At 34.2% G+C, this 27,812-nt stretch overlaps 1 protein-coding gene across 1 annotated transcript in view; it reads left to right on the forward strand.

The window, feature by feature from the left end:
* LOC146170418 (uncharacterized) overlaps window positions 1-27,812 on the forward strand; it is a 131,051-nt gene that overhangs the window by 30,811 nt on the left and 72,428 nt on the right. The window lies entirely within an intron of this gene.

The following is a 27,812-nucleotide window of genomic DNA, read 5'->3' on the forward strand; positions in this document are numbered from 1 at the left end:
TTCAAGCGGTATTTTGGCTATTTAGGAATTATTCCGATGAAAGGTTTATGTCATATTCAGACAGATTGGAAAAGTGTTAATTAGAGTTATTTTAACGCTAAATTATAAAGTCTCCTTAGTGCAGTGATGTCCAACACGCCACTCGCCTGCTGTTTACGTGCGGCCCATCACTCCTTCTCACTTCCAGTAGCCTTTATTAAAACAATTGTTTCGACTATCATCAAAACGTGTAGAACGCGCAGTATTTGATGGAGGCCTAAACTACTAAGACTATAGTTGAGTGTAAAGCCGTATTTCAACAGCCATCGAACACTTACGCACCCATCGTTGTCGAGAAAGGTGTGTGTTTTTCAAAATGTGTGTTTTTGCGGACCGTTTAAAGCAGTGGTTCTCACCTTTTTTCTTTCGTGGCCCACTTACGATGCCAAAAAATTCTGTGGCCCAATAAATTTTTATGAAAGAAAAAACTTTAAACAGGTTTAAAACAAAACACGGCATAACATATTTCAAAACAGGTTATTTATTCAACCGTGCATTAGTGAAATACTTGCGGCTGAACAATAAATTTACATTTCTTCCTCCCCAAACCATTATTCGTGTAAAATTAAATATAGTGACACAAATGAAACTAAATCTATTTTTTTTAATTGGTCTGTGGCCCACCTTAAATGTCCTTAGACCCACTGGTTGAGAACCGCTGGTTTAAAGGGGATATATCAGCCCGGAGGTGTCCTACCATGGCATGATACGGAATGTTAACTCAATTTTTTTCGCGCTTTGTACAATAAGTCCGACATTTACTTTCATATTTGCTCACGAGTTCACTCCCGAAGAGCGGGTGTTTATATGACGTAACTTATGACGTCACCCCATGAATTTCTTAGGCTTTGCGGCCCATCGAAATTTTTAAAGTGGCAATGCGGCCCTTTAATATATAAGGTTGGTCATCCCTAACTTAGAGTTACCAAATGATTTAAAGCGATCCACAAATTTCAATCAACAAAATAATAAATTTTAATTACTTTACCACCACTGAAGCGTTTTTGGCGAATATTTACAATTGCCGCCACTGAAGCGTTTTTGGCGATTATGTGCAATTGTACAATAAGGTGCTTATCGCTTATAGATTGAACGATAGTCATCATGTTATTCGTCGCTGATTTTATCACAACTAAGTGGCTTGCATGGATAGAACACTTCTGTTACTTTAAATTAACTAAGTTACAATATATAGCAACGTAATTATTACTTTCCGTTAAACAGAAATGGCTGATATTCATTAGGTATTTTCTATCGTCTTCTCCAAACCCTATTTGTGGTGTTTTATTGTGCAAGGATCGCGATGCCCGTCGCTCGACGTCCTTTGTTCCACACGATTATTACCTTCGTATCCCGAGCGCCGAATTGTGTTTCCTCAGTAAGGTGCAATAACGTAAAGCGACGCGTTTATGCTCCGTCTCATCCCAGACAGAGCAGCGATCGTTCGCCACGCCAGCCTACGCGTTTCTCTTGCAACGAACATACAGAACACAGAGTCACAAACTTTCTCTAGTTTACAAATTATAGTTTTGTTTGTATCTAGATGAAGCTGCTGGATCTGCACTGGAATGATGTCGATGAAGCAATCGCCACTTCACTCGCTCACTGCTTGCACAATATCGAGTTGTTGAAGATTGGTGGGTGGAAGCGGCAAATTTCTGACAAAAGCGAAAACATCCTCAAGTCGAAACTACGGGAACTCAACTTACCTGTGAGAACAAGTTTGTTTCAACTTTTGTTGCTAACTTACAATCTGCAAAGCACTTTACCGTCAGCCACGACACAGTTTGAAATCCACTGACACGATTTTATTGTTGCAGGAGGAAAGAGTCGACTTCCATTTCTGGTAGAATCCTGAACGTTCCACATTTCACTCATTGCTGTCAACATTTAGTTCTAGTTGTTCCAGTTTCATCACTTGCTGCATACTTTTGGTTTGGTTTCATGTTTCAATATCCTTGTTAAGTTTCTTGCTGCTGAAAATTTATTTACCCAACTTTTTCACGATTCTGAATTCTTGTTCGATGCTAAACTTCTTGTTTATGCATTCTATGACGTTGGCCTTATGGAATTATAAACATAATAATAACTAAATGTCACTTGTTCCACTATAGTCGCCGCAATTTATTTATTTATTCGTTAATGTTGCGAGTTTGAATTCCATCTAATTTTTTTTATAGTTTTATGTTAAAATATAAATTCGCTTTTATTTTTATCGTGTTAAATTGTGAAATGGTTATAAATGTGCCTTTGATTATTTTTCTAATAATTTTTAATATGATATCATTTTGATTTGTATTTTTTAATATTTCTTTGTTAGACTTCTCGGTTTTAAAGTTTTACAGTTTTTTAGTTGTGTTTTTACAAGGTTTTTTGTTTAACAGTTTTTGTTTATTTTTGAAGATTTTAATACATCCTTCTTAATTTTTTACATTTGCTTTGTTATTAGTTACTTTGTAAATATTGTCAAGTTTCGTTACCATTATTACTTGTTACTTTTTACTTGGTAATTTTTGTGGTTTGTGATTTCCCTTCCCGGGTCTGATATGTCCTGTGGGCCACGATCACGTATTATCGTTTTTATGCAACGCATTGCTTTGCCTTATTGCCATCTCGCCTTTCCTTTAATAACGCCAAAACTGCGCTGGTCGCTTCTTTCGTTTCTGACGTCACTCCCCACGATTGTGCTTAGTCACTTGTTGCTGAGCAACGTTTTATGTTTTGCTGTGTCAAGTTTTATAATTTGTGCTGTAATACATTTTTAATTGTTTGTTTTAAACGCACTCCAGCCATAAGCTGAAATAACGATAATATCAACGTCGGAACAAAACAAAGTTAGAAATAAGACAAAAATACTACTAACGCAGTATTAAGTCCTAAAGCCTTTGAAATAAAACTTAAATGGTTAAAATACAACCTTTTACCTGACCCCAAACCACACCCCTAAGAACATCGCTAACCCCCCCTAACAAATTTACCCCAACCCAATTTCTAACCCCTACCATTAACATCCAATAACCCCAAACAAGGACAAATAGTACACAACGGCGCCGGTCAAACGTTCAAACGTCGACACCAAAACGGCCTTTGCCCATAACCCCCGATCGTCCCATACCCTCTCCATACAGTTTCATTGGTTATTTTAGTAATTAAGCCTTATTGCGATAAATAGAGGACTTAGTCTGAGGTTAGGTCTATTAAGACCATTTAGATCTTATTATGTCGTTGATATTACTATGCATTAGACTTTTTTTATTAATGTAATAAAAACAAGCAAGCGATATTTTTAACAGGAAGTTTAGATACAAATTAGTGAAAAGATAAAATTTAGAAACAATAAAATTTTTCCTTTTTGTGTAAGGTCGAGTGTTCTCAAACCCACTTTCACCGGTGGTTAATCCTACATAACAGTTAGTCTGAACTCTAGCGGTTAAACCTCTTTCTGCCCCTTGTTAACCCCCACACCCCAAGTTCAAGAATCACTGATCGAGTCGCATGATTAATTACGAATGTATTTGCATGAGGCGCCTCAGGCCGACTGAGCTGAAAAGCCAAGACTCGCCCTTCAGTGCTCCACAGCGCCCCCACGTGCTCGAGGTTACTTGCCAAATTCATTTTTATAAATCGACAGTTAGTAGTTTGACATGGAATTCCCCGAACCAGGAATGAAGTTGCAGGTTAATCGGAACTGAGGATTACAAACAGTTGGAAGATATTAGGACAGATTTATCCTTGGCAATAAACAAAGCAAGATAAATTGCAGCGCATCTCTACGAACATGTTTGTAAATATTCCGAAACCCAAGACGTTTTAATTACGTTAATTAAATATAATTGTAATTAAAAATGGGAAAACGTAAAATGTGATCGTTACAGACAAGCCGGTGGATTTTGGCCGAATACTGCTGATAGCTATGAAAATAGATTGTTATGATAAATTTGAACAAGCGCTATATTTCCAAAAAAACGTAGTTACGTCATTGTAAATTTCCGTGGAGGCAATTTTGTGGGAGCTCATGACTTAAAATTACCAAACAGTCACGTAAATTTATCGATGTGTTTGGTGCTTTCGTGTTTGGTTTAGTCAGATTTTAATTAACAATAAATGCAAACAGCGTTTGTAGTTAACACATGGAAATATGCATAGCGTTAAAAAAATGAAATACCTCATCTGCTTGATTGAGATTCAAACTCGCCCCGAGAAAACTTGGGTTAAGTTGATGTTTCGCCAAATCCAAATGTATAAACGTTTCAAAGCACAAATAAGGGACAGGAGGCTAATATATAATCTACACCATAATACTGAAGCAGAACTACATTTTTTAATCCTAAAAAATGCCTTCACAACGTGACGTCATCCTATAGACAACGTATAGTTTAAGAGTTTTTATTTTATTATTTTGTTTATTTATATATAGAAACTCTTTGGTATAGTGAACCTTCTGTGCTTTCTTGTAGGAATGCGTAGTTTAAGTTGTGTCTGATGTATTTCGTTTGCAACTTGCAAGGCTCGAGTCCATCTTTGCCCGGGATCGCATTTCTCGCATTTTCTCGCAAGTTTTAATTGTTGAGAATTGTTCGGACTGTAAAAAATATGAAACTAAAACGTATTACACTTCAATTTATGAAAAGACCATTCGTGACATTTTTATATTTACATAACAAGCGCTTCAAAAAAGTATAACGTGATAAACTTTCGATGTAACTTTGCGTGACATAATAAACATCCACAACTGTGTTAAAAGAGCATGCAGCGGTCAGTACAAGGTTTTCCGTTATGTTTATGACTGCGATACTTTAAAGATATACAATAAAACCTATTGCGACCTTTCTTGGATAAATAATCGTGTACTTAGAAAGACTGTCGTGAAAAGGTCATTATTGGTCAGGTGGGACAACAACATAACTTATTGTGCGGATATGTAAATAGTTTGAGAAAATAGTTACCGGTACAAAAACTTATGTAAGACCATTTTACAGTCGGGCTTTGCTTACCGGTATACGAAATTCGCTTAGCTGATTAATGAAGCATAATTCTTTGTTAGAAATTTAATTTCACAGAAAGTTTGTAAGAAAACATACAAATCATTTTTTTAAGTTTATCTTCTATTTTAGGAAAACCTTTATTGATTAACTGACAAACAAAGTTAGTCTACTTAATGCTTATTACGTAATCTGATTTAATAAAAATGAAAAATTTAAGATTATTTTATTTGTTTGAAGTGTTTACGGTGTGTTTGGTTCTTGGAAACAACATCAGACCAGTGAACAGTAAGTTTTAACAGCTATTATAAACATTGCCTTTTAATTATATCCATACTACTGGCTTGTAAACGTCATCTAACAGGTTTAATTTAAGTGTACACGTTTAGAAAGCTGCCTTAAATTTGCATTACAATAACAGGAGAAAACATATTTTAAAAAAGACAAAACTTATTATGAAATAAAGACCCCAATAAAAATAAATGCGGTTGCTTGATTTCTTTACGGTTCCAACAATTCATTATTTGGGGGAATTTAAACTAAGGAAATTACTCTTAGGGGAATCCCAAAATTCGAATTTCAACTTGTTTTGTTTTTATCAAACAACTTATTAAATACAACTACAGATTGTACGAATCAAACTATTTTAAAGAAAAGAACTCGAAATAACAAATACAAACCGAACGCTTATTGTCTACTTTTGCTACGTAGAACTAAACTATTATTAGGCTTTAGCATCACATTTTAATTTTTAAGTTACATTTATTGTAAAGAGAAATGCGTTAAAAGTTATTAAATCGGCGCTGGCCAGATTGGAAACTTTGGATATTGCGCGGGGGAGATGTTTTGCAGCTGAAAAAATGCGCGGCTGAAAATAAAATTTCGACTTGAACTTGCGCGGCTGAAAATAAACCACCAGACTACCGAAAGTTTGCGACATTATAATAAACTTACAGGTTTACAGCGTTCATAGAATACTTGAAGCACTGAGCAATTTTTGGTTGGTGTGCGGGCGCAGCTAAATATTTAAAAAGTTTGATAGTGTAGCATTTAATATGCAATATCGATATTGCCTAATTTGACGTCACTATACACGTGACCGTTGTCCACTGATGCGTGACCAAAACGCCGAACTGTGCGTTTCGCAGGGGATTTTATATGATGCATTATATTATATACGTCTTATAAACTAGCGTTAAAAAATGTTATGCAACTTCAGTATGCGGCCCGCCAATTTTTTTTGGTACTTGTTGTGGCCCTTGTACCATCTTAGTTGTGCAGGCCTGATTTAAGGTGACACATTTTCGGTCATACACGAGTGATGAGTGAATAAATGTGACGTCAGTTTTACAGGAGCCATACTAACGTTTCTATTATGTTAATATACTTCTCGTAAATAGTAAAGTTTGTTAAAGCCCGTATTTATATTTTAGCAGTATTACTCATTTTTAGGTAATTTAGTTTGATACAGAAGATTGCGCGGCTGAAGTTTTGCGCGTTTGCTCGAGTCAGATTTGCGCGGCTGAACACATTTTCTATAAAATGCGCGGCTGTGACCGCGGCTGAAGGTGCTACTGCGCGGGGGATAAATCCCCCGCGCAGGCCAAACTTTCCAACCTGGGGCGCTGGTCTGGAATCCTACCACAGCGTTTAATTAATTTTTAAATCAACGCACAATAGTTAAGTTCGGGTGCGGGCGGGTTAGCGTTTGGGTCAAGTATTATTATTATTATATTTATTAGTAATGCTTGATAATAAATCTTTCCAAAACTTTTACTTGACATCTTTTCAAGCTGAAAAAGCAGTTATATAAATTAATTTTAGGAAACAATTTGCAACAAAAAATGTAATGCTACATTACTTGCAACAAGTTTTTTTTTTTTTTTGAGTGGGTTTTTTAACATTTGTTTTGTTTTACAATATGACAAATTGTGGATATTACTTTTTATATTCTTGTCTGGAGTGTGGCTTTATTTTTAAGATGGGTGTTTCAATATAGCATATTGGCTTAAATTTGGTAGCCATATTAAAAGATTACATGTGAAGCTTTGTTTCTCTGTTCTGGTTATAAAGTAACAAAAGCCTGAAAAGTCATTGATTATTTTGTTTTTAAAGGTGCTTGCATTACAACAACAAACCTTGTGAGACAAACAAGTGGAAATCACCACACTTGGGCTACAAACTATGTGGGGCCTCTTTATAGTGGCTCCTATCAAGATACAGCCACCAATAAAGTTGTGGGTTGGGTTATTTGTTTAGTGATACAGCCACCAATAAAGTTGTGTGGTTGGGTTATAAGTTTAGTGCGAGTTGTTCGATAAGTGGAAATTGGGTTTCACTTTCCATCAGTGCAACTTCTCCACTGACAACTGAAATCGTTAAACTTGAAGTTATTGCATCTGGAACATCGTGCGTCGATCTAACCACGTTTATTTCTGTGCAAGGTAGAGGTTTTGTTTTATCTTACGTAAGTTAGTTCACATAACATTTAAATGTCGCTGATCTAGAATCCAACCTCATTTTTACTGTAAAGCAACGAGTTGTCAAATTTATAATTTCAAGGCAGAAATAAATATGGAAGAATAAATATAACATTACTTTACCCACCCAAATCCAAATGCTAACTCCGCCCTAACCCAAATAATAAAATCAATATAAACCCGCAGACAAATATTCTAAACCAGCGCTCAACTAAGTTATCCAGTAAAAGTGATTTTAAAATAATTCAGTACACAATTTATTTATTTGCACCATTTTGAATAGTTCTGTTTTTTTTAATATTCTAAACTTTGATCAACTTGAAAATAAATGTCAAAAATTGGAAAAAAAATAGTAAATCGTATCCCTTATGTAGTACATTCTTATCCTATCGTTTTTGCTAGCTTTTCCATTGCTTTTTCATTTCTCTTTCTTTTAAAATTTATTTTAATCCGTTAAAGTCTGCGACATCCTCTTAATCAAGACATTTAGATGCGCGTTTCATTCAGTTAATGTGACTTACATCTATTTAAACTTCATCCACTGTTTGTTTAGATTGTTGGAGTCCAGGTCTTACTGGTGTGGAACCACTGCCAGCAAATAGTGTTTACGGGGACTCACACACTTTTAGCTGCGATACAAACCACAGCGGTGAGGCTGTGAATGCAACTTGCAAAGCTGATGCCACCTGGAGTTAAACAAACAATACTTTGTGCTCAGTCAAAGGTTTGTTTAAAACAAATAATAATTTACAGACCAAGGGCTAGATCCTACCTGCTAGTTTGTTTATTATAAAGTTTGTGTTTTGCCAAATCAGCATTATAATGCAATTTTAATTGTTAAAACATTATCTTTAAAAAGACTTGCCTGCCGCTGCATCACACAGAAAAGCTTTAAAAATGATAGATTGTAGGTCAATGTGCTTCCATGCAAATAATATTGTAATATTGAAAATGCCTAAACCACACATTGTGTTTCTTTTTATGTTTTATTTGTGATGCTGTTGTTTGTCACCATTATATATTGTTGATCTTTTCTGGCAGTTTTATATTTTAGAGGATATATGGGATATATGTGTAAGTAAAAACAAATATTTTTTAATTAAATACTTTGGGATTCATCCAAGCCCCACCCAAGTTGTTGGTGGATATGTGAACTTTTACATTGATCTTGCAAAGACCAACTTTGAAATCTACTTTGTAATTGATGGAGATGTAAGTTTTAACAACTTTAATAAATGATTTTTTTATTATGTAAAAGGTTACAATGATGGTTAAAAGTATTCCGCTTATTGAACAAAGGCTGTTTTCAGATTTGATGATCTATTTTTTTCCCTAATATGTTTCAAAACATTATGATATTATTTGTCAAGTTGTTGAAGCTACAAAAATATATTTTGTTATGACCATTTTGTTATTAAAACATGTGCTCGCATTCTGATTCAGTAAATGTTAGACCCTGATATTTTCAGATCAACTCTAACTTCTAATATTGAACCTTTGCAAAACAGGAAGTAAAATAGTTGATATAGTTGAGTCCGACGCTGCAGCGTAGTATTTTATATTTTTATAACTTTTTTAAGCATCTGCATTTCCATATTGTGTGATCTATCTAAAGTTACTGACACTAAGTTGCCTTCTAAAACTCTCATGATTGACATACTTAGGGTGATTGCCAGCTCGAATCATACTCAAGTTGCTTCTTTAAACCAGGGCTAAGCGTCAATTAAACAAAAACAGAATCCAACTCTACAGCCTGATAAAACTATTTCTGTAACTAAAATAAGGTGGATACTGAATATACAACAATCCTCTCATAGGGCTGTCATTTAGTTCACTCGCCAAAATATGTGATTTGAAAATATTCTTTGCAGTTAGTGTCCTTATTAGTTCTGAGTTTACATCGCATTTGCATATTCGACTCTGAACTCAGGTAGTCTTATTTGAATCCAACCCTAGCATAATAAACATGCTAAAAAATAAACATACTAAAATAAAGTAGCATATTTGTGTAATGGGTAATTGGCTTCCTCAAATAACCGTAAAATAAACAAAATACAATCCTTGCTGAATCCCTTTTTGTAGTCAGCATTGATTCTACACTTAAATTTTTAGATTACTAAAAAATGGTAAAAATGGTGTTTAAAAAAATTGGTTAAGTTTTTTGTTGTCGCAAGAATTCTATATCCCTAAATATTTCTAGTTGTGGGTGAATTACACATCATTTCTTTTCAGTTAAAATCCCCCTAACCCTTGCAACTTCACCAAATGGATTCTTACCAGGAAGCAACATAACTGCATCTATATCACTTGTGACCAATTCTACTAAATACGACTTTAAATGGGTTATTTCTAACATAGTAAGTAATTCGTTTTTAACCAATTTACAACTAATTTTCACAAAGTTTAATAACCTTATCTATGCGTTGTTAATATCTAGTTGAACATATTGGAATGACTATTCATTCCCTTGTTTTAGGAGGTTGGGTATTGCTCCACAAATCGTTGCCGTAAATATTCATCTGTTTATCAAAGTCAAGTTTCATTCACGTAAGAAAAATACTATTTTTATTTCACTGATAGGTAAGTTGTTATTGGCCTGTAAACTCTACTTTTAAATTGTGCAATTAGATTGTTTATTTAACCTGCTGTTACTTTTTTTAACTCCTTAAGCACGCCAAACACAAACAATGAATACACTTTTGACTTTGCAATAATAATAACAAAATACAATCCTTGCTGAATCCCTTTTTGTAGTCAGCATTGATTCTACACTTAAACTTTTAGATTGCTAAAAAAATGGTAAAATGGCTGCCTCAAATATTGGTAAAATAAGCTGCAATACAATGTTTGTTGAAAGTAGGTGTTGGTTCTACACTTTTAGATTGCTTCACATTTTCAACTTTGTCCACAGATTGCTTACACATGTCGCTACAATGTTTCCTCCACATGTGAATGCACTCAAAGGAATGGGAGCATTTACAACAACAGAACATATAGGTTGGTTTGGTTTGATGGTATCCATGAAATTACAGCATAGTGTTTTAATTTCCTGCATTTTTACAGAAATGAAAACTAAATGAATTTAAAAAAATTATGGATTGGTTATATTCACTCATAAGATAAACAATTAAATTTAGGTGACAAACCACTGGTTGAACCTAATGTAAAATATTTCACCCAACTGACCGAGACAACCTGGTCCACAGAAGAATAAGTGTTTTTGTTTTCCAGCTATTGTTGGTTTGGTAGCGACTACGTAGACACTGACATTAGATTGGAGCCACTCAGTTTAAAGGATAAAAGTATTTCTGTCACTACAATTGATGGTATCACCCTTCGAAATTCAAAACTTGATATACGATGTAAGTTTTCTTTTCTTTTTTCGTAACATTGTATAGCCTTTGTGAAATAAAAGATACAACTGAGTATTTATAGCAACTTATAATCCACGCTCATAAAATATTCATGTATTATACAGCTATAACAACACAAATATATTCCAAAAAAATGAATTAGTCCTTAAATCTACCCACAACGTTTTTTATGTATTTCTTGATTTTTCGTGTGAATTGTTGCAAATGTCAGCTGATTAAAAAAATATCAATAATAAAATAAAATTAAGATTTTAGTTAAGTGCTATCATGTTATTTGAAAGGGTGACTGTTTTTGACTGTGGCAAAAATTAAATCATTTAATTTAGATTGTGGAAATGTGACATCTGATGGAGTTATCCAGGACGTTCCAGCCAACATGGGATACAACAGCAGACACAACTTTACATGCATGAGTGGATATACTGGCTTGTACCTACAGTCATACTGTGATTATGATGCTCAATGGAGGCGAGAACCTTTGTGTGTTTTTGGTAAGTCTGAAAATAATTGCTTGGTTTAAACAACTTCTTTATTAACCTACACAGAATGCTGTTAACATAACATGTAACTGCTTTACATTTTTGTTATTGTTTTTGTAACAAAACAAGTGAGAGTGCCACTGGGGTGATGCACACATTGTAAAACTAAAACACAGAGCAAACGAGAAATATTTATTTTATTGTACAATCTTTAAAATGCTTTAATTAAAACTTTGAGAATGTTAAAAAATTACACATTCTTTTTTTTTAGTTAAAACCCCCCTAACCCTTGCAACTTCACCAAATGGATTCTTACCAGGAAGCAACATAACTGCATCCATATCACTTGTGACCAATTCTACTGAATACCACTTTAAATGGGTTATTTCTAACATTGTAAGCATATTCGTTTTTAACCAATTTACTAATTTTCACAAAGTTTAATAACCTTATCTATGCGTTGTTAATATCTAGTTGAACATATTGAAATGACTATTCGTTCCCTTGTTTTAGGAGGTCGGGGAATGCTACAGAGATTATTGCTATCACTATTCATCTGTCTATCAAAGTCAAGTTTCATTCACGTAAGAAAAACACTATTTTTATTTCACTGGGAAGTAAGTTGTAATTGGCCTGTAAACTATACTGTTTAAAAATGTGCAATTAGATTGTTTGTTTAACCTGCTGTTAATTTTTTAACTCCTTAAGCACGCCAAACACAAACAATGAATGCACTTTTGTGCAATAATAATATAAAAATAGTTACTGTTTGAACTTCATTATTATTTTTTGTTTAGTCTATTTTTAATTTCATGCAACAAATTTAAATATTTTATTTTAAAGCATTGTGAGAAACGTTAGCTCAGTTGATTTATCGATGAGATTCCAAACCAATGCTACTTCTGCATCGCACAACATAAGTCTTCAAGATTACTACGATTCCTCATCGTTCGGATATTTGGAATTTTCAACTGCAAGTGAGATATTTGATATTAAGTTAATTTACTAACGTTATTTAAGTTGTAACAGGTTTTTAGGTTTAATATTTGTTCAGATAATTTCTTTAGCTGTGTTATCTGTATATCACAAACTTATAGTTAGTGATTTTTTCCCAAAATTTCTTTACAACTGTTACCAAACAGGTCCTAATAATGCTGTCAATAAAAAGTTACCAATACTAAATTACTAGCCAATACCCTTTTATGTAAAGACGGACCAGACATTAGTAATATTTGCAATGTTGTTTCTAATCTTATTTGTTCCAGATCATTTTGCAAAAAAACGCACAAAACTAGGTTATTTACTGCATTAAGGTAGCCCAAAAGAATATTTTTATAGATTTATGCATTGTATCCTATCGACACATGAGTGCATTGTCTTATTCATACAAGACATTTCAATTCCACAAGGTTCACATTGTAAATTTTATCTACTTTTAATCGTTGTTAAGTTTTAAATTTTGAAAACTTTTTTGCGCTAAGGTACACTAAAAAAGTTAAAACCGTCCACCCTTCCATTCAATAAACATGCAACCCTTTTTCACAAAGTATCAATTATCTTGTGTGTTGTAAGGATGTGGAAATCCGAGCCAAGCTGGTGTGTCAGCAGCCCCAGCAAACAGTGGGTTTGGAGCGAGCCACACATTCATCTGCACCACTGGCTACACAGGGACAGCTACCGGGCTCTCAACCTGCCAAGCTGATGGTACTTGGAGCTTGGAGGGAATACCAACCTGCATTACAACATCAGGCGGGATGAACATAACATGCTAAACAACAGTTGCTTTTTATATGTGCCTTCTTAATATGTTGAAACCGAATAAGATTTATTCGAAACGTTGAAAATGCCGCCTACTTCTGTATGGGCTTTGATATTCTTATTACTTGTTACTACAATCTCAATAAATTTTTTACTTTTATTTTTGAACTACAATTTTTTTTTTACTTTTCTTACACCAGCGAAACATCAGTAATCTCTTGCTAGTCCTTAAATCTGTTTCAAACTTGCACGAAAAAGTATTGTCACCTGTGTAATACATTAAAGCTATTGGTATTTTGCATTAAGCTAGTGGTCTTTTTCTGTAAAAAATATTCTAATTAATGTGTGCGTCTTTGTATTGCGATTTATTTGCTGGGTTTTTTACAATTGTTTGGCTCCTTAATGCTACTTTTTTGCCACTTTATTGCTTTCTTTCCTTTTGTTGGTTCACACAGATAAATCATAGTAACACGTATACCAGGGGTTCTTCAACTTTTTTTACCGCGGACCCCTAAACATTTTTTTTGGCCTTGCGTGGACCACTGTAGGCAAATTTTTTTTTTTAAATTACGTCATAAATTGACGTCACAATACAAATAATATTCATAAATCTACTGATTTTGATCCAACAATGTGAAAGTGTAATGGAATCTAAATACATTCAGTGCAAATCCGTTTTATTTTTAATTAAACTGTAAAAAATGGTAACTATACGATACGATACACATCACTAGTATTCATTAAAAAAGTACATTTACAATATTCAACCGTAATACCGGAAAATATCCATCATACAGATCCAGGGTTTGTTGTTAATACGTTTTTGTCATTCTACAAGTTTTACCACTACTAGGTCTTTATAATAGGGTTAGCATTTTCGAAAGGGTGAAATTCCAGATACATGACAGTTTTGGATAACTTTCAAATTGTCCACTAAACTGAATTGGTAAAGGTTGAAATTTTTTCACATACGTGTCTCTAAAATTCTTGACATTTTCGGAAAATCCGTACAAATGGCGACTCTTGTTTAAAATAAGTAATAATCAGTTAAAACTACGCGAATCATAAATATCTCTTTTTCAGTAAACACCTACCTACTACTAAAACAATTAAGTGAAATTAAAGCAAGGAAAGCGAAAATATTCATCTTTTTTAACGTGTTTTAATCCTACATCGCGAGTCTTCACGCAATCAACTATAAAATCAAATTTGTCTCTCCTTTGTTTTTGTGACATTTTCGTAATCCTAATGCCTAAAGCTGCAATAAAGTAAAAAAGCAATAAAAGCAAAAAACAAAAAAGTTTTAAAACAACTTTAAGCTTTTTTAATCTCCTTTGTGAGCGGCGCACTATTAAAAAGTACATGATTTGGTTTATGCTGGTTTGTAGTGATGTCGGATACCTTTAAGTTCAGATATTTTATGTAATTTAACGACCTTGTCTGTACTTTCTTGAGGCTTATCATTTGACTTTTGACTTTTTCGCTTTATTCTGTTTTCTAATTTTTCCACCATATTATAATCCAATGTTGATGAAACCGCATTAAAACGATTACAGCTTAAGGTTTGTCCATAAATATTATTTGTTCATTACCGCTTAACCTTAAAACATCGTTCACGCTATGTATTAGACGTTTTACTGTTATTGCGATTGTGTTTGATTTCGATTGTACTATTTAAATGTTTGAAATTCGTTTTATTTAAATTGTAGTAATAATGTAGTAACGTCATCAAAAATTGCATGATTCCGCTATTCTACCATTTAACGGTTCAATGTTTATGAAACCATATCAAAACGATTGCAGTTTTGAGTTTTACCATAAATTTTATTTGGAAAAAAATATTTCACATTATGTAAATCGACGTTTTACTGTTAAATTGCGATTGTGGTTGATTCCGATTACACCGTTATATTATTGTATTTTTAAAATGTTTAAAAGTGATTTTTAAATTGTGGCAATAAATGTATTTACGTCATCAAAACATCGTCGAGACAATTTCGTCTGAGCTTATTTACAACACTCCTGTAAATATATTAACTGAGACAGTCTCCGTAGTGAATCAAGTTGATATCCAACCATCACGGCGACCCGAGGTTGAACTGTATTTTTTGCTTATTTCTCAAGCAAATTCGAAAGTTTTCATGTATCTAGAATATCTTCGCCCATTTTTATAAAACTGTTTTAACCCAAAGCAGGGCTGCGGAGTCGGTTAAAAATAACCTGAGTCCGACTCCCGAGTCCGACTCCGGTTAAACGTGCGATTTCACCGAGTCCCGAGTCCAGCCCTGACTCTACCTTATATAAGCAATTAGGGAAGTCCTGTTCGTCGATACCCGATACCAAGTGTTAGTATCGGTACTCGTCCGATACTAGGGTGCTATCGGTACTCGTCCGATACTAGGGTGCTATCGGTAGTTTAGATCTGACACTTAACAAATCTAAGAATTTCAGCCATAATCCAACTCAGAGATTCTAACTTTAAAGAGTCCGGCCCTCACTCTACAGCCTGTATTCCGCCAATTTACTTAACGAAATTAAGTGAATATTCTGCAATCCACTTGTAGGGGTGGTCGTATAATTCATTAACTCGCAATACATGGTTGGGAAATATTCCACCATATAATATTCCGCCTTTACAATTTCCGTTTTGCGGCCATATCAGTTTTAAAATTCGGTACTGCGCATGCGCATGTCGGACTCGGGTAGTTTTATGTGGTCGAATCCAGAGTCCCAACTGCACAAAAGCCGTTGTACGTTCTATCGAAAATAAAAGTTTGGACAATTAACTTGAATGATATAAAGGGGTTTTGAACGAATCGATTACATCGTTATAGCTTTCTATTGAAAGTAACAACCTCGCCAATCTAAATCTTTAACCAAATAAACGAACTCTGTGGTGTTCATTTACTTTTTATGACGTCACGGATTGTTTTAGCTAACAAATCTAAGGTATTAATTAAAACAATTTCTTCCATTTGACAATAGTTATGACACAGTTTAATGGATGGCCGTATTAATTGCCCAAAATACGGGCCATCGGAATAACATACGATGCATCGCATATTGTTACTTAAAACGTGGCCTACGCACAAAGTAACTGCATGGTTTGCTAAATAAGGTCTGCATGACGGACAACCCGTAACAGCGAATCTAACGACTTTCACTTTATAGTGCTGGGCGGCCACAGACAGCCATACGGTGTCAGTAATGTAGGTTTTCCTTATTATTGATTGTTAAATTAAGCGATGCCTCGATCTTCAGTGTTTTTGAGACAGGTTAGAATTAGAACTACAGAATTCTTAAAAGTCAGAAAATAAGCTAAATTTTCTACAAATAGAAGGGAGGGACAATTTTTGACTCGCGAAATTGACAAAGTAAACGCCTTTGAAGCCCTTAACGGTTGGTTTTCCACGCGTTTATTAATTGGGCGTGTCCAGTACTTGGTGTTTATTCCGATACCCGATATTTCTGAGTAAAAGTATCGTGTTCCGATTCGATACTAAATTACGTCATTAGGCTACTATGCTCAAGCAAGCAGAAAGGGTAAATTGAAGTTTAAAAGCATATTTTCCGGTTATTAGGCCACAACTTATTTGAGCAAGAAACTTTATTTACCTTTAGTTGTTCCCCTTTAATTAAAAAAAGCTTATTATTATTGAGCCAGGTTGTTAATCAGGCTTGATTTGGTATCGGATCGGCACCGATACCACCCAGGTATCGGACAAGTACCAACACTAAAATTTGCACGGAGTATCGGCTTCAATCCGACTTTATTGAACATCCCTAATTTCAACTTTAAGTTTTTGTTTACGGCTTTTTGAAAGTGGTTTCCAGTTATCAAAACACTATGTTAACTCATTCAGTACAAATCTTTCAAAGGTGTTTTGCAGTTTAGATGTCTTGCAGAAGTTCGAAGTTTGCTGTAGTAGGTTTACCGGCAATCTTGTTAGGTAGGGCGGTTACAGAGATAATATCGAATTGGAGACGGTATCCTATTACTTACAATAGGTGGGCGCCGGCCAATTTGGCAACCATTATATTTTGATTGCGAAATTACTTTGGTCAGAAAACTAATTTACAACTTAAGATGTGTTAAAACATTTTTTATTAGTAACTTTACCATGTGTGTTGTTTGACTCAGCTAAGGACTATAATTGAATTAGATAGCTGCAACTTGTGCACAAATTAAGGTTTCCGAAAACTGTGAAACTGTTATTTATCTCATTTTGAACCTACAAGCGTGTTCGTCTTTTGTTTGATGGGGATGATAAATACTTGGATCAGGAAATTCCGCAACAAAGGTAAAAGTTTTGTGGATCCTCTAGTTTAGATGCTGCTTTTTCCCTTTCAAGTTTTTTAAGCTTATGTTTAAACAATGAGTTTCTTGAGTTTAACACGTCCCAAGAAAAACATTTATTTCCCCATTGGCCGGAACTTCTTCAGCAGGCCTAGATCACATCTAGTAGGGAAGTCCGATAATATCGAAATAAAGCCGATACTCGATGACAAGTGCTATAGTATCGATACTCGTCCGATGACTAACCTGGTCAGCCCAGCTAACACACAACGTATTTTCGACGTTCGGATTTTTTTTTTAAACTAAGTAAACGTTGTGGGAATGTGTCCAAACGAACGTTAAGAAAATACGTCGAGGCCGTGTTATCAAAACGTAATGTAAAACGTAGCATTAACGTCAAAATTAACGTTAAGAAAAACCGCAATGCGACCAAATTTCAACGTCATTTGTAACGTACAAACAACGTTGATTACAGACGTCGATCTTAACATGTTTTACATCATTTTGGACGTCACTTCGAACGTTTGTGGAACGTTATTTTTTAACGTTGCGACGAACCACAATGAAACAAATTTACAACGTCATAGGTGACATGCAAATAACGTTGATTACTCACCTAAAATCTAACATTTTTAGACCGGTTCAGACGTCTTTTACACGTTTAATTGACGCTATATATTTAACGTTCCGTAAAACTATAACGCAACCAGCTTAGAACGTCATACGTGACGTAGAATTCACGTTCATTTCTGACGTCACAATTAACTTGTTATAGACAAATTTTAACGTAACTTCAAACGTTTGTTTAACGTTCTTTCGTAACGTTGAAACAAACCAAATGCAACTTATTTTAAAACGTCATAAATCACGTACAAAAAACGTTTTTACTGACGTCAAAACTAACGTCTTTTCAGCCACTTTTGACGTCGTTTAAACGTTTTTTCAATTCAATGGTATTCTTTAAAAAAATTGTGGCGCACCACAAAGTAACCTGATTATAACGTCAAAGGTGACGTACGAACAAGGTTAATTAATTACTTCGAGGCTAATAACTTGTTTTAGGCTATTTTGTACGTCAGAGCGAACGTTTTGCTAACATTATTTTTAAACTTTGTGACCACCATTGATGTTACTAATTTACAACGTGATACGTGACGTACAATCAACATTAAATTTTGACATCAAAGCTAATTTCTTGGAGACCAGGACGCCATTTTAAGCGTTATAATAACGTCATTTTACCGTTTTGACTAACTACAATGTTATATAATTAAAACGTGAAACGTGACGTAACAACAACGTTATCTTTTGTAACAAGGATAATTTTTTATGACTATTTTGTACATCATTTCTAACGTTTTAATAACGTAATTTCTCAACCTTATTACAAACCTTAATGTAACCAATTTAGAACGTCATAGGTGACGTACATGCAACGTTAATTACTCACGTCAAAGTAAACTTGATTTCATGTCATACGTTGTCGTGAGAAACCACAATGGACCCAATTTAGGAAATCATACATGACGTACAATCAACGGTGATTTCTGACGTCAAAGCTAACTTATTTAAGACCGTTTTGGATGTAATTTTAAACGTTTTAATAACGTTATTTCTTAACGTTGCGTCAAACTAAGATCCAACTAACTGACAACGTCACGCGTGAGGTATAAATGATGTTGAATTCTAAGGTCAAAGCTTACTTCTTTGACAGCATTTTGGACGTGATTTTAAGCTTTTTAATAACGTTATTTTTTGGTTTGTAACTAACAACAAAGCAATCTAATTAGAACTTCACGTGACGTAAAAACTACGGTAAATACTGACATCGAAGCTTAGTTGTGTTTAGAATTAGACTATTTTATACGTCATTTATAACGTTAATATAACGTTATTTTTCAACGTTATTACAATCTTCAATATAACCAATTCAAAACATCATACGTGGCGTATATGCAAAAAGCAATGATAACTGTCGCTGAAGATAACTTATTTGAAACCATTTTAAATGCTATTTTCAAAAGTTCAAATAACTTTATTTCTTGACATTACGAAAAACTAAAACGCGACCAAATTTGCAACATCTTAAATGATCGTAGTCATTTCGAAGGTTACGGCAAACCACAATGCAACCGGATTAAAACGTTAAACGTGACGTATACAACAAGGTATATACCTGACATCGAGGTCAACTTGTTTTAGACTATTTTATACATAAATTAAAACATTTCATTAATATTGTTTAGCGTTGATACAAACGTCAAAGGAACCCTATTAAAACGTTAAACGTGAGGTAGAAACAACATCAATTAGCCTACTTACGTTGAAGGTAACTGATTTTAGACGAATTTGCGTGTCATACACAGTTTTTTCGACTGAGCTGAAGTACAATCGAATCAAAATGTCATACGTGTCGTATAAAAAACGTTGTTTACCGACGTCAAAACTAACTTTCCAAGTTTTAATTTTCGTTAAATAGAAATGCTTTCTTTTAAGGAATGCGTCGGGATTATGTAGCCTATTTACAAAATATTTGTTTTTTTCTGTAATGTGTTTTGATTCACTATTTTAGAAAATGTAAAGAAGTATACTTAGTTATGCTTACATAAAATAGAGATGTGACTTAATTTAAGATAGCATTTTAGTAAGGGTAACATTGTCTTTACATGAAACAAATCGCATAAAAAAGTACTTAGCGCAGCGACCGCTATAGACGCAGTTTCCTGGATAGACAAGAATGTCGCTCCCTGCTGCTTTTTTTTCGCGGTTTTCGAACGGCGCGTAAACTCGTGATTGGCCAATATGCGGATGACATCACAGTCCAGTTTGAACATTTGCTATCAGGACATTGGAATTCAAAATAAGTTTTGGCAGCTCAGCGCTAGAGTGCTTGTTAGATATTTAGGTTGTTTTCCTTAAACCATGAAGATTAGGGTTACATAAAAAGATAAGGCTTTGTTATCAAATATATTTTCAGGTTAAATAGTCTAAGCTGTATTTGTAGTTTTATTTATAACTTTTATTTTAAGTAGGAAAAAAAATGATTTACTGAATAAATGACTTTAAAGCCTCCACTAATTTTCATCTAACATAGAAAAACAAGCTCTATTACCTCTGTGGGCAATTGCAGGCATGGTCTAGAATCCTACCACAGTGCACAATATTTGGGTTAGGGTGCGGGTTAGCATTTTGGATTAGGGTGGGTGAAGTATTAAATAATAGATATAATAATACTTGGCCCACCCTCACCCAAACGCTAACTCGCACCCTAACCCAAATATTGTGCGTTGATTTAATCATTGTGGTAGGATTCTAAACCAGCGCCCAATTGCATTCTACGGCGAGTGAACACCCAAACTTTTTAGACAATTTTAATGCAAATCTTTATATTTGTATCATGCCAGCGTAAATACCTTGGGTGTGCATAAAACCCCAAATGAACACTTGAAAATTCATTACTGAAGATCTCGACTAAAGGCTTGATTAAAAGTTCAAGGTGGGATTTGAAGAAGGGTACACGTTAAAGATATTCCTCATGAACTTGGCTGCTCATCAATATTTACAGGTAAATTAGTGATTAATATTTTCAAGATTTTTGTTAATTATTATATTTATTTGACTCTTACTGTTTTGTTTTATGCTTGCAATTGCCCTAGATGCTAACAACAAAGACTTTAAAATGTATCCTGGCTGCGTTTAAATATCTTTATTTGGGCAGCAATTTTTTTCAAAACCTACCAGTGATAGTTATACAATGTCACCAGAATTTTAATTTTATATATTTCTGACCAGTCTGCATTCTGTGGACCAGAAGCTACACAGCACAAAACGCTATCACACAATAAGTAAAGGCAAAATAAACATAATATGACAGAATTATTGGGAAAAAATTATACCATAGACTAGTACTAAGAATGGTCTATATTTTTTTAATATAAAAACAAAGTTTAAAAAATGTAAAAAATACTAATATTCATTATTAAATGTTATTATTGGCAAAAAACTGAGATAAAAATTCTTGATACTAAATTTTACCAAACAAATTCAGGTTGCACAAGAAAATGCATTAACAGTGATATAAAATTTCTGTGCTTGGCTAAATTAGTAAATGGCACATTCCCTATTCCCTAATTTTTATATTATTTGCCCACAGCTCTCTCGATGTATCACACATGCATTCAGATTCGGATTAAACTGATGGATTTTCGTTTTACACCGCTGGATTTGTATTGTTCTTATTTTTTCAATACGTTGTTGTTGTTAACGTTACTTTCCTGTTTTAATGTGCATTGTTTTACACATAGTCTGTGAAATGCAAAACTTTTTCAATTTTGTCTTTTAGACTGTGTTAGTGTAATAGAGCAATTTAAGTAACACTATAAAATTTGTGTGTTTTGCAGGTCCACAGACCAATTTTCTCAGTTTTCTTGTCTTTTTTACAGTTCTTTATTGTCAACATTTTTATACTGCCGTGTTTGTTTTACTTCAATACTATATTATTTCTATATTTTCCTGGATGGTAATTGTTTAGAAGATTTAGTAAGAATTTGCAAGTGTAAATAATTACAGTCAGATATGTCACAACAAGTATAAGTGTTTCAAAAGTTCAAAAACATCGTTATTATGTTTCTTTTTTGCGCATTATACCGTAGTTGCGAACGTAATTTGTAACTTCATTGCAAACATAATTTGTAGGGCATGGAGTCCAAACTATTACGCAAACATAACAATGTAAACGCTTTCAATAACCTAGTTTTACAACGTAGTTTCCAACGTCGCATGAACTTTGTCCGGATCACACATTTTTACGTAAAAATAAAGTCTGTGATAAACTTATAAATAACGTCGCTGAACATCGTAATTTGCAACGTCTAATCTACGTCGTCTGGAATAGACACTTCTACGTAAAAACAACGTTCATGATAAAGGTATAAATAACGTAGTTGCACAACGTCGCATCTAGGTCGTAAAGTGTCGACGCTTTTACGTGAAAATAACGTTCATGATAAACGTCTAAATAACGTAGTTGCACAACGTCGCATCTACATCGTTTGGTGTCGACGCTTTTACGTGAAAATATCGTTCAGGATAAACGTATAAATAACGTCGCTGAACATCGTAATTTGCAACGTCTAATCTACGTCATCTGGAGTAGACACTTCTACGTAAAAATAACGTTTATGATAAACGTATAAATAACGTAGTTGCACAACGTCGCATCTAGGTCGTAAAGTGTCGACGCTTTTACGTAGAAATAACGTTGGTTGCAACGTCTTATCGACCAAACTTAAACCAAAAATCTACGTCGCTGCGACGTCAAATTGTTAGCTGGGAGGTGCCGATCCAATACTAAATTAATGCGGCAGTTTTAGCCATGCTTTGCAATCAAATACAGCTGTTCTACGTTCAAAGGTAATTTGTCGAAGAGTAGTAGGTTTAGAACAGAAAGTAACTAAACTTTATAACGCTAAAACAAATTGTGGCCTATTAACCTCGAAAAATTACCGTTTAAATTTCATATATTTTTCTTGTTTGAGCCTAGTAATGACGTCATTTGGTATAAGATCGGATCGCGATAGTTTGTCCAAAATATCGATATCGGTCAAAATGTCAAGTATCATGGGCCTATACATCCCTATAGTCCTGTCTTCGTTTCACTTCCACAATTTTCGTGCATTTTGAAGAAATCTTACTCAGACCGATTTCAATAACTAAACCATAAAAAAACACTTCGGTCGGGGACCCAACCAATCAGACGGCGAACCAACTTATGGTAGGGATTTATTGGGTTTACAAACACTGGTTTACGTGTTTTTTTTTACAGAAAACACCGGCATTCCCCAACAAGATGTCAATGGTTCTCATTCTCCAGCACTTGAGTTCGGCAATCTAGGTAAACAACAGCATTTGAAATAGAATTGACCTGAGCCAGTGTTTGTCAACCTGTGGCCGCGACCCTTAAGCTGGTCGCCGTTAAAAATATGTTGGGTCGTTAAACACATGGCTCACATGAAATGATTTGGAACTTAATTATAATGATAATTTATGTTTTTCTCGCTTGAAAATTCATAGTTTAGAGCAGTGCACCTTTTTGCTGGAGTGGAACCCAGTGGAAACATTCCACTGGCTCGAGGAACCACAGTGCAATAATTCAATTGGCTCGAGGAACCCCAGTGCAATAAACACACCTTAATTGGCTCAAAAATTTAGAAATTGCGAAACCCCTGGCCTGTACTAGCGAAACCCTGGTTGAAAACCACTGGTTTAGAGAATTGGGTCGCCAAGGCTCGTTATACTGGTACATTAGTTTTTGAGCCCCTGCGGAAAAAGATTGAGACACACTGGCCTAAGCGAACAGTTTTTAAAACAAGTATTGTTGTTTTAGAAGTTCCAGTCGCAAAGAAACAAAAGAAAAAGAAGAAACAAAGAAAAAAGGGTAATAGTTTCCTGTTTCACTTTAAAAAATCTTTCCAATATGCATTTTAATAGTCTCCAAACTAAGAGTTAAATTCTGAAATATAACTTTCGCTTTATTTTACAATCACTTTCGTTTATAAGTGACGGTTGATTTGCCGCCGAGCGAAAGTTGTCCGGAACCTCTTTATGATGTAATAGACACTCAAGGTCAACCTGATGACGAAACTAAGGACGTAAATATTTCAGGTAAGTTTGTAAAATATAATGACGTAATCAAAGAAGCAACAAAAAAACTCACTCACCCTAAGTAACAGGAAAATAGAACAATAGCGTTTAGTTTAATTTTTGTTGTTTTTGTTTTATTGATTTAATTACAATGAGGCGTCAGTTGCTGAAGAACTTATTTTGTCATGACACCATTTGAAAGTAACGTAACAGTTTTAGGGCAACAACAAGTCATTTAAAAATGAGTTATCCCCGATCAAGTCATTTTAGATGAGACAGTCAACTTGTTTGCGGAATTTACTCGATAGACATTTAATTGTTTTTCGTTGAGTCTTCGCTACTTTGTTCGCATTTATAACGAGAAATAAACAGTTATCTTAATCTAAGTCATTTGCAAAATAACAATGTTTATTCTTCAGGAGATGATGTCAAAGAAGATCGTGTGAACCCGCTTTACGATTCCACGAATAGAAATGGTCTCTCTTACGCTATAATCGATAAAACCAGTCAATCGATGAAAAAAGGTGCGATATTTAGCCCTGAATAGTCCGGAACGGCGTTTCGGTATAGATTGCTACTTTTTACAAGAAAATGTCATTTTTTACTAAGCCATCCCGTCATCTCCTCAAATGTATCTTATTTAAACTAAGACTTTTGTTGCATATTTGTGTACTACATCGAAAGATAACCTCACGTGTCCTAAGGTTACTTGTTCTTAACTTTTAGTTATGACGTAACTTTGTGACGTATTCTATAAAAAATGTTATGTGTTCCGTTAAAAAGATTATTCTACTTTCACCACTGCATTTATGCTGTTTGTTAGGAGTTCTTATTGTATGATATTGCTAATAAGGTTTACTTTTATACAAACTAAAACTCTCCAAGCAAAGAGAGCTTTTTTAGTAGCAACATTATTTTGCCATTTTCATCCGTAACCAAAAGTATTTCAAGTAAATTTAATTTTTTAGCTTGATTTAAATATTCTTTTCGTGATGTTACGTGAGCGCTGGGCTGTTTTTGTTTTCCGCAACTGAGCTGAGATTTTCATAAAATCCTTACTTACCTCTGGTGCCCTGCGCCCATATTTCGGAACAATATTGGTGAAATACTAACTTTTCTAAACGTCAACGTTATAAGCAGGGAACCTATTTTACATTTTTAACATCATATTTTGCGCTACGTTTACAGAAGATTATGCTTCAAGTGAAGAAGAAATAGACAACGGTCCACTTTACGAAGTTGTGGCTGAAAATGCGGCCCAAGGTTCAAGCCCAGAAACAAGTGACTTGACTAAAAGTAAGTTTGACCTTGTTTTGAGTTGTGGAATTAAATCTGGCCTAACGCACATTTATATTTACGTGTAAGGATGTCCGCTACCTGACATTTTATTGCGATACCGATGCCCGGTATTTTCGACAAAAAATATCGCGATTTGATCCAATTCCCAACTGACGACATTACCTAAAACAAGAAAAATAGATACATTTTTGTTTCCTAATTTTCAAACCACAATTTGCTTTAACCGTAATAAGTTCAGTTTCCGCCAGTTGTTTGCCTATGGATTTTTTATTAATTGGACTTTCAACGAAGAATCCTGCATTGAATGGCAAGTTATGGTAAAATTCAATCTGATATCGGATCGGCACCGATATCCCCTAGTATCGAACAAGTACCGATACTAAAAAAAAAAAGACAAAACTTATTATGAAATAAAGACCCCAATAAAAATAAATGCGGTTGCTTGATTTCTTTACGGTTCCAACAATTCTTTATTTGGGGGAATTTAAACTAGGGAAATTACTCTTAGGGGAATCCCCAAATTCGAATTTCAACTTGTTTTGTTTTTATCAAACAACTTATTAAATACAACTACAGATTGTACGAATCAAACTATTTTAAAGAAAATTAATTAATTTTAAATCAACGCACAATAGTTAAGTTCGGGTGCGGGCGGGTTATCGTTTGGGTCAAGTATTATTATATTTATTAATAATGCTTGATAATAAATCTTTCCAAAACTTTCACTTGACATCTTTTCAAGCTGAAAATGCAGTTATATGAATTAATTTTAGGAAACAATTTACAACAAATATTTTTATGCTCCAGCTTTGCAACAATTTTTTTCTGTCAATTTGCAATTACAAATGTTATGCTAGTTAGGTGACCTATTAGTGTAAAACAAGAGATATGCGAGTTTTTTAATTATTTAGTATAAAACAGGGAAAACAAGTAAATGAATTCAATATCTGTTAAACTTATAGCCCTTTTTAATGTCAAAAATAATTGCGGATTTTATTTCCCAAACTCCTGCTGGCTACATCTGTAATTGTAAAGCATATATTGGTTTTAAAAATAGTGCATATTACTTTTCAAATTCTTGTCTAGAGTTTGGCATCATCAGTCATTTTTATATTAAAGTTTAAATACCAGTTCAGTAATTTGGCTTAAATTTTAAAATTGTAAGGAAAAAAAGTCATTTTATCCTATAATGGCTAGCTAAAAAAGCAGTTGTATGGAGTAATTTTAGAAAACAATTTGCAACAAAAAACGTAATGCCACAGTTTTGCAACCAGTTTTTTTTTGTTTTTTTAGTGGGTTTTTTAACATTTGTTTTGTTTTACAATATGGTAAATGGTGGATATTACTTTTTATATTCTTGTCTGAAGTGTGGCTTCATTTTTAAGATGGGTGTTTCAATATAGCATATTGGCTTAAATTTGGTAGCCATATTAAAAGATTACATGTGAAGCTTTGTTTCTCTGTTCTGGTTATAAAGTAACAAAAGCCTGAAAAGTCATCGATTATTTTGTTTTTAAAGGTGCTTGCATTACGACAACAAACCTTGTGAGACAAACAAGTGGAAATGGCCACACTTGGGCTACAAACTATGTGGGGCCTCTTTATAGTGGCTTCTTTCAAGATACAGCCACCAATAAAGTTGTGGGTTGGGTTATTTACTTCAATTCCGGTTATTCAATCATCGCAATTCGTGCCGATGAATGTGGGACGCCCTCAAGTGACGACCAGTCAAAGTTCAGTGCGAGTTGTTCGATAAGTGGAAATTCGGTTTCACTTTCCATCAGTGCAACTAATCCACTGACAACTGAAATCGTTAAACTTGAAGTTATTGCATCCGGAACATCGTGTGTCGATCTAACCACGTTTATTTCTGTGCAAGGTAAAGGTTTTGTTTAAATGTGAGTTAGTTCATATAACATTTAAATGGCGCTGGTCCAGAATCCAACCTCTTTTTTTACTGTAAAGCAACGAGTTGTCAAATTTGTAATTTCAAAGCAGAAATAAATATAACATTACTTTACCCCAAAAATCCAAAATCCAAATGCTAACTCGCACCCTAACCCAAATAATAAAAGCAATATAAACCCGCAGACAAATATTCTAAACCAGCGCTCAACTAAGTTATCCAGTAAAAGTGATTTTAAAATAATTCAGTACACAATTTATTTATTTGCACCATTTTGAATAGTTCTGTTTTTTTTTTAATATTCTAAACTTTGATCAACTTGAAAATAAATGTCAAAAATTGGAAAAAAATAAGTAAATTGACATCCTCTTAATCAAGACATTTAGATGCGCACTTGAATTAGATCTATTTAAACTTCACTTATGCAAGGTGGGACGCATTCCTTATTATCCACTGTTTGTTTAGATTGTCGGAGTCCAGGTCTTACTGGTGTGGAACCACCGCCAGCAAATAGTGTTTACGGCGACTCACACACTTTTAGCTGCGATACAAACCA

This window comes from Ascidiella aspersa, chromosome 1, assembly GCF_963924565.1.
Source record: "Ascidiella aspersa chromosome 1, kaAscAspe10.2, whole genome shotgun sequence".
NCBI lineage: Eukaryota > Metazoa > Chordata > Ascidiacea > Phlebobranchia > Ascidiidae > Ascidiella > Ascidiella aspersa.